This window comes from Lactuca virosa, chromosome 5 (assembly GCF_052849685.1).
Source record: "Lactuca virosa cultivar CGN04683 chromosome 5, Lactuca_virosa_CGN04683_v6, whole genome shotgun sequence".
NCBI classification, from domain to species: Eukaryota; Viridiplantae; Streptophyta; class Magnoliopsida; order Asterales; family Asteraceae; genus Lactuca; species Lactuca virosa.
Window position 1 is genome coordinate 303815884 of NC_136430.1, and position 8902 is coordinate 303824785.

The following is an 8902-nucleotide window of genomic DNA, read 5'->3' on the forward strand; positions in this document are numbered from 1 at the left end:
GACTCGGAGGGTGGACCAGGTGGACTGAAGGCCCGGTGCGGGCGGACCAGTCACACAGCAGACCCGATATGCGTGGCTGTTCCATTTGTGATATGATATGAGTATGTTATGTGTGGTTGGTATTTTGGGGGTAACTCACTAAGCTTTCGGGCTTACAGTTGTAGTGTTATGTTTTAGGTACTTCAGGAGATCGTGGAAAGGCGAAGGCGTGATCGTACCGCTCCTCATGTTTTACAATTTTTATGATATGGTTCTGGGGATACTCTGATAATAAACTATTTTGAAAACGAGATGTATGAAGTTAATGGTTTTTGAATGAATGAAAATGTTTTAATTTGACTCAATTTTTATGGGTGTTACAATATTAAATTATGTACTGTGGGTTGAAAACCCTATATGCTCACCAGGCTTCCAAGCCTGACCCCCTCAGCTGTTTATATTACAGGTAGAGGACTCCGAGCATAGTCGGATGATGATGATGAGTGATTTTGGATTATAGGCCAGTAGTTATAAATAACTGCTGTAAGGCTTATAATGTCTTGTTTATGCTTTTGATCTGTATCGGAACATGACATCCCGAGGTTTTGATATAAAAGGAAATGATATATTTCTTAAAGAAAGGTTTTGACAAACTTTTATCATATTTTGTTTTGGGGACCAATTCCGCAACATCTTTTATAAAGATTTCTCTGATTTGATTTTAAAAAGCATAAATTAAATCGGTCTTTTCTGGCCGAGAAATTTGGGGATGTCACAGTTGGTATTAGAGCATTAGTTTAAGCGAACTAAGAAATTGTAGGATTTCTAGACTTAAACTTAGAATGCTAAGCGATGATTGTCAGTTGAGTGTGTCTATTATATTTTAGGTAGTACACCTAAATTGACACGAGCACTAGTTTATTTTAGGAAGGATGCCTAAAATGATTTTATGTGCTAAATGTTTTGTGTTATAGCTATAATGATGCTATTATTTGTTCGGATCTATGGTCTGTTGCCGACCGGATCTAGAAACCTTATGTGTGTAGGATTTTAAACGTATGACTACGATATTAGAACTAACATATAAACGTTTCGGAGTAATAACGAAGATTTAACGTCTATCGAAATTAAAGATCTAAATTCACCTACGATTGGTGTATAGATCGAAATGGCGAGTACACAAAGTGAATTCGGAAACGATAATCCGCAGCCTGAGCCAATCACGATGACTGGGGTGCAGGCAATGGTGCGTACGATGTTGGATCAACAGATGGAAGAAACAAAACGTTTACTTCAACAAAGTAAGGATGAACTTATTGTGCCAGTACGTCAGGCATCTGTTCTTGAGGCAACTATCTGGGTTGCTAAGTCTATTGAAGAAATGATCAATGACAGGACCGCCAACAAGATTGAAGTTGGCAAGAAGAGGAAATTTGAGGGGTCTTCAAGGCCCAACAAGAGCAACATATCCTCAAAGTCTGGCAAAAGAAGAGGTAGGGGAAAATGGTGCGGAAAGTGCAAAAATAAACACTCTGGGAATTGTGACGGGAAGGTGAGGTGCTTTAGGTGTGGAGAAATAAGGCATTACGCCAATCACTGTACGATTCCCAAGAGGGTGTGTTATGTATGTAAGGAAGAAGGCCATATTTCTAAGGACTGTCCGAAGAAAAATGAAGTAACAAGGCCAAGTGCACCGCCAACGCCAAGGGAATTTCAGAATATCCTTAACGAAGCAATTAATAATGCTAGGAAGTAGAAGTAAAGACTTGATACCCGAAGATCAAGTTACGAAGTAATAATGTGAATAGTAACAAGTGGTTTAGCCTATTAGAGGCATAGTATAGTGTAAACTTGAACCTTTGTGTAATCGTTTCAAGGAAATAATATAAACCCTGGTTTTGTTATCTGATGAGTGGAATGGTTGGTGTAATTCTTGAAGTTGTCCCAATCGTTTGGAATTTCCATCACCAACCAAGTTGAAGCAGAATTGATGATTGAAGATACGCATGGAAGAAGTCCTAGTAGAGTCTAGGAAAATTTTATGATTAATTGGACACATTCGTATGTGTTAAATTGTTTTGTGATTTTAGGACTTGGGGACTGCGAGACCGTACTTGGGACGAGTATGAGTAGGTGTGAATAGTAGTAGAGATCTATACTACTGGAAGCACAAGACTCACACTTGGATCAGGGAAAGTCACAAGGTTACCAAGGAGCTATTATTTGATTCCGTCTTGTTCTAGTTTGTCGTTACCATCGTTTCGGTAATGACTAAGAAGATGATTGTTATTCCGACCTTAGAGGTCATATCGAATCGAGTCCGACTAAGATGAGTTTATTATGTGGTTCAGAGAACCAAGTTCGATGTAGCATTTGACTTAAGCCAGAAGATTGAAGTGAAAGATGATCAAAGCGATCAATAGAAGTATCGCACTCATTGTTAAAGAAGTTGGTAGTTAGAAATGATACATGTTGAACTGTGATTGTATCACATTAGAACATGAAGGAAGGTATAGTTTGCTCCGAAATTTGTCCCAAGGAGATCTGAGTCTAAGTAGTGTAGTATACAATGAGAGATCATTAGAACATGACCCATCGGTCTGTTACAATAAACGAAGGAAAATACTTATTCTAAGAAGAAGAAGGAGTCCTCAATAAGGATTTATTTTGTAACTCGAAGGTTACAATTGAAAGTCCTATGGAGATCTGAAGCTTTTTAGGATTAGCTGGATATTATCACTGATTTATCCAAGGCTTTTCTTCGATCGCGACTCCATTGACAGCTTTGACCCACAAAGGAGCTGTCTATACTTGGAATAAGAAGCATAGGAAGCTTTGAGAAGTTAAAGAAGAAGTTGTGTGAAGCACCGATTCTTTCGTTACCTGAAGGAGTTGATGACTTCACATTTTATAGTAATGCCTTTGGAGTTGGGTTAGGTTGTGTTCTGACCCAAAGGGATAAAGTGATAGCGTATGCGTTGAGGCAATTGAAAGAGCATGAAAAGAACTACCCCACTCATGGTCTGGAGTTGGCAGCGGTAGTATTCGCCTTAAAGGTATGGAGAAGGAATTGAACATGAGGCAACGACGCTGGCTAGAGTTACTCAAGGACTACGACTGTGAGATACTTTACCACCATGGTAAAGCAAATGTTGTTGCTAATGCTCTTAGTCGGAAGGTAAATCTTGAAAAGAAAAGGCCAAGAGCGTTGAGAGTTGAAGTTGTCTCGACAATTGTGGAAAGTATAAAGAAAGCTCAAGAGGAAGCTTTAGAGAGAAATGACCGAAAGGAGGAACGTTTGGGAAAAACGTTGGTGTTTGATACAAACGGTCAAGGATTGAAGGTATTCAAAGATAGGATTTGGGTACTTAAGGCGGGAGGAGTAAGAGATCTTCTGATGGAAGAAGCTCACAAAACCATGTACTCGATTCATCCTGGCAGTACGAAAATGTATAGGGATCTAAAACCCTATTACTGGTGGCGGACGATGAAGCTCGATGTTGCAAAGTATGTGGCCGAGTGTGTAACTTGTGCTAGGGTTAAGGCACAACATCAGAAACCATATGGGAGTTTAGAACCTTTCCCTATACCCATGGGCAAATGGGAAGACATCACTATGGATTTTGTGACTAAACTGCCCAGAACAAGGAACGGTCACGACATGATTTAGGTGGCCGTTGATCGCTTCACTAAGAATGCGCATTTCATAGCAGCCAACGAGAAATGGTCTATGGATAAACTTGCGAATTCTTACGTGAAGGAAATTGTGAGGCTTCACGGTGTTCCATTAACGATTGTATTCGATCGTGACAGCCGTTTTACCTCAAGGTTTTGGAGGAGTCTACAAGAGGAATTGGGTACCAAGTTGTGTTTGAGTACAGCTTATCATCCGCAAACCGATGGTCAAAGCGAACGAAAGATTCAAACATTGGAGGATATGCTGAGAGCATGTACCCTAGAATTCCAAGGTAACTGGGATGACCACTTACCTCTAGTAGAATTTTCCTATAATAATAGTTTTCACTCAAGCATTAAGATGGCACCTTATCATGCTTTGTATGGAGAAAAGTGTCGAACGCCATCATGTTGGCTGGAAGCTGGGGAAAAGCAGTTTATGGGACCTGAGATAGTCCATCAAACTGCTGAAAAGTTGAAAGTGATTAGGGAAAGGATGTTAGCTGCTCAAAAGAGCTATGCTGACAAGAAAAGACAACCGATATCATTCGAAGTTGGAGATTCGGTTTTACTTAAAGTCTCGTCATGGAAGGGACTTATAAGGTTTGGTAGAAGGGGAAAGTTGGGTCCAAGGTTTATTGGACCATTTAAAGTTCTTCGGAGGATCGGGAATCAAGCTTACAAGTTAGAATTACCGGAAGAACTGGAGGGTATTCATAACACATTTCATGTGTGTTATTTGAGGAAGTTCACGGGAGATGTGCCCGACATAATTCCGATTTCTGAATTAAGGTTGGATGAGAGCAAGAGGTTAATTGGAGAACCTGAGGCAATCGTTGACCGTAAGACTAAGAAGTTGTAACGTAAGATAGTCGATTTAGTGCTTGTGCGTTGGAAACATATAAATGGGCCAAATCCCACCTGGGAAACGGAGAGTGACATGATGAGTCGCTACCCGTAGTTGTTTGTCGCTGTGTGATTTCGGGGACGGAATCATCCTAAGGGGGAGAGAGTTGTAACGCCCGTGTTTCTAGGCTACGCATTAATATTGACATAATGGTCTAGGTTAACCTTTGTAACTCATTTAGAAGAAATGAAAAGGAATTATGTGAATATTATGTGTTTAATGTGTTTTATGCTTAATTATTAGGGTTTAAATAATTAAGAATAAAAATGAGCGTCAAAAATTAAATTTTAGATAAAGTCGATATCTATTAAGAAACTTGTAGTGGGCGTGACAAGGATTACGGATATATAAATAATGCCGAAATCCGAGTTATAACGAAGAAGTTATGACCTGTCGAAGTTTCGCGACAAACCGGCACGGTGCCGAATGTCGTAAAAAGTGAGTTTTTGATAAACTACTTTTTAGCCTTAGTAATCTAAACGAAACTCGTAGTATTCGTTAAACCGTGAAGTTCGATAAAAAGAACGCCCAAATCTGACTTCGTATGAGGAAGTTATGATTTTTCGAAGTTTCAGCTTAACAGTAGACAACTAAAAACTCGAATTTTAGATCGAGTGATTTTTAGCCAACATGACCTAAACGAGAACCGAAGGTCTCGTCATTAGTACCACATCGGTAAAAAGTCTGACGAAAACGGACGTCAGATGAAGAAGTTATGAATTTTTAACGGATTTCCTGTCCCGGTCTGTTAAAAATAATAATATAAAAATTAAATTCAAAATTAGCCGACGAAGTCTAAAAGAAAGTTGTAGAGTGTAATTTTACCTACGCGTGCATATAAAGAACGTCAAAAACGGAGCTCGTATGCGAAAGTTATGGATTTTAGAAGTTTTGGCGCGAAAACCGAGAAAAATCCCCAAAACCGAGGAATTTCGCACACGTGGACTTCGGCCACGTGTCCTCGCTTCGCATCCGACGCGTGCCCGGAACCTACTGAGTCACCGAAGCCACCTGGTGAGCCGTGTCATGTTCTGCGCGAGTTCGAGGTTCGGTCCAATAGGAGGCTGCCCCGTGTCCGATCTCGGTGTGTCATCAGCAACGTGTCCGAACCGAGGTGCTGTCCGAAGCGGTCCAATCAGAAGCCTCCAGCGAGGCCCTCGCACACGCAGCCCATGTGCGAGCACCTGCGCACATTCGCCTGCGGACCCCACTCTTGTAAGCCGACCTTCGGACACTATAAATAGAAGGGTATGCGAACCCTCCCGGTTACTTTTGAGATTTTGCCATATTTAGCCCCTTTTTCCATATTTTCTTCATCTTAACATTCCCCGAAGCCCCGGTATCGATTCTAACACCCGGAATACGCCACGAAGTGCCCGAGAAGCCCGGAAAATTTATCTTTTCGGTTTCGAAGCCCGACCCTTTGCAGAGCCCGGTTTCTCAATAAAACTCCCGGTTTTATTAGAAACGATCGTTTTAGGAAACGAATTGCTGCCCGATTTTCATTAAATCAGGTGAGTGTGTAGTTACTTTCACCTTACACATAGATATGAAGTATTTTATATAAAACACGTGCTGTGTGAATATTTATTGTTTGTTTATTTGAGTTGGATGTTGAAGGTGTGATTTATACACGTTTTTAAATAATTTAAACTGTATATGTATTTTTATCTACAAAAATGTTGGGTAAAACATGGGTAGATGAAATAATGGGTGTGTGATGAAAGGTGAGTTGGATAAAGGAGATGATCAGTAATTTTGATCATAAGTTGAGGGTGAGTGGTGAAAGGAGATCATAAGTTGAGGGTGAGTGGTGAAATATGAGATAAGCCCTTGCCCAAACGGTGACCCCCGTCATTCAGCAGAGTAGGGATGACAACCATGGACTATTCTAGATGGTCTGTGGAACACTAGCAGGCCCGCAACCTGTAGATGTAATGAACTATATGTTCATTTGGAGTACTCTAAAAACCCATTGACATGTATGACAGGGGTGAATACTGTCAGTAATACTGTCAATAAATAAGAGCTATGAATTTAGCCCCTGTTGTATAAACCCTGGATGGTGTGACCTTGTGCCTATTCCTTAGGATGAATCCTTAGGAAGGAGTGATAGTTGAATCTTAGGGTAAACCCTTAAGAAATAAATAAGATAATGGGGTTGGGGTAATTCGGTTGATTGATTAATGTTTAAGCATATTAAATTATGTACTGTGGGTTGAAAACCCTATATGCTCACCAGGCTTCCAAGCCTGACCCCCTCAGCTGTTTATATTACAGGTAGAGGACTCCGAGCATAGTCGGATGATGATGATGATAATGAGTGATTTTGGATTATAGGCCAGTAGTTATAAATAACTGTTGTAAGGCTTATAATGTCTTGTTTATGCTTTTGATCTGTATCGGAACATGACATCCCGAGGTTTTGATATAAAAGGAAATGATATATTTCTTAAAGAAAGGTTTTGACAAACTTTTATTATATTTTGTTTTGGGGACCAATTCCGCAACATCTTTTATAAAGATTTCTCTGATTTGATTTTAAAAAGCATAAATTAAATTGGTCTTTTCTGGCCGAGAAATTCGGGGATGTCACAATTTTAAAGAAGGAGAATCCCATCTTTGAAGCTTGGTGAAGCTCAAGCTTTTAGATCCTGAGTCTTCATTTCATTTGTCAATTCCATAAGGTATAAAGTCTTCACCTTGATGGTTCATTGAGTTAGATCTTGGTAGCTTCTTAGTTTTCATGCTTATTGTCCGATGATTTTGGTTCTTGTGAGTAAGAGCTACTCAGACCTTAGGGTTGCTATTTTCTGATGTTTCTAAGGTTGTTATGTCATAAAAATGGGATATTGGTTGTTACCTGTCATCCATGCAAGAGTTTTTAGTCATTAAAGGTGTTAAGAAACTAGGGTTTGGATTTGAGCTCTGTTTAGCCATGCAAAGGGATAAAGTTAGGAACTTTATCACTCTAGACGTTTATTGGGACCATATCTGAGCAATAGATGATTGGTCTTTATGGATTAAGAGATAAAAGTGGAAATGACTTAACAGTGTTGTACGCATGGCGTAAAATTGGCTACGCCCAGCGTAGCTAGATGATTCCCTGATCCTTCTTGTTGAGGCTCTACGCAATGGGTAGATCATGGTGTATGCAAGGCGTAAAATGATCAAATTTAAGCTTTTGGTCAAGATGAGTGGGATCTAGTCCTGGAAGGGTAAAATGGTTTTTTACACTAGGAAAAAGAAATGTAATTAGGACCCTTGAATATGGTTTACCACCTTGATTGTTAATTAGGGTTTGGTTTTGGATATTTTTAGTGGGAGGGATTTAGCACCGGCAACTCGTGTGTATGAGATCTATTCGTTTACCGTGACAACTGCCAATTTTGAATCCAACAGAAGTTAAACGAACCAACAAAAGTCAAGTAAAGTCAACAAGTCAACGGCCTAGGACCCAAATCCTTGTGATTTCGGTTAACACCTAGGCTGAAATCACCATGTGATCTCGGTTGGCACATGGACCGAAATCACTAGGTGATCTCGGTGGTGCTAGGCCGAAATCACATGTGATTTTGGTGGTGTTGTGGGGATTTTGGTGGGAAGGAAAAGAAAGAGAGGGTTGACCTTATGACATGAGGTTTCATCTTTTCCAATACAAAAATATTACCCAGCAGAAATCCATGCAATTATCTAACAAATATCAAAAAAACATCACCTCATTATTCCCTCCTTATCTTTGGCCGAGAACACCCACAAACCCCCACCATCTCCATTTTTCATTATGTTTACTCCATACTCTCTCAAGAACAAGTTCCTCTTCATTAAGCTAAATCATTCCAAGTGATTCTTGACATTTTGGTAAGTGTTTCTTCATAATCTAGTGTTTCTACACACTGTTATGCTAGTTTCATCTCATTTACACACATTATAATGTGTTAAAAATCATAGGATAACACCATGTTCAAAGGGGTTCTTCAACCACTCTCAAGTGTTCTAGGCATAAAGATCTTCACCATCATCTCTTCAAACAAATCACAACCACACTAAAGGTGAGTTCATACCCCCACATTTTCAAGTTTTTCATGTTTTAGGGGGGGGGGGGATACAAGTAAAGTTTAGTTTATCACACAAATACTTGCATGTTTCATCTCTATGTTAAATATAAAGCATTATTTGCATGAAATATGGTTATCACTAGTTTGTTGACAATTATTTGTGATATATTAGTTTTGAGATGCAAAACTAACAAAAACAAAACATAAACTATGTTATATAATCATAAGAAAAGTTATGATTACAAAACTACAAGGATTTTGAGACTTTTTACCAACATATAGT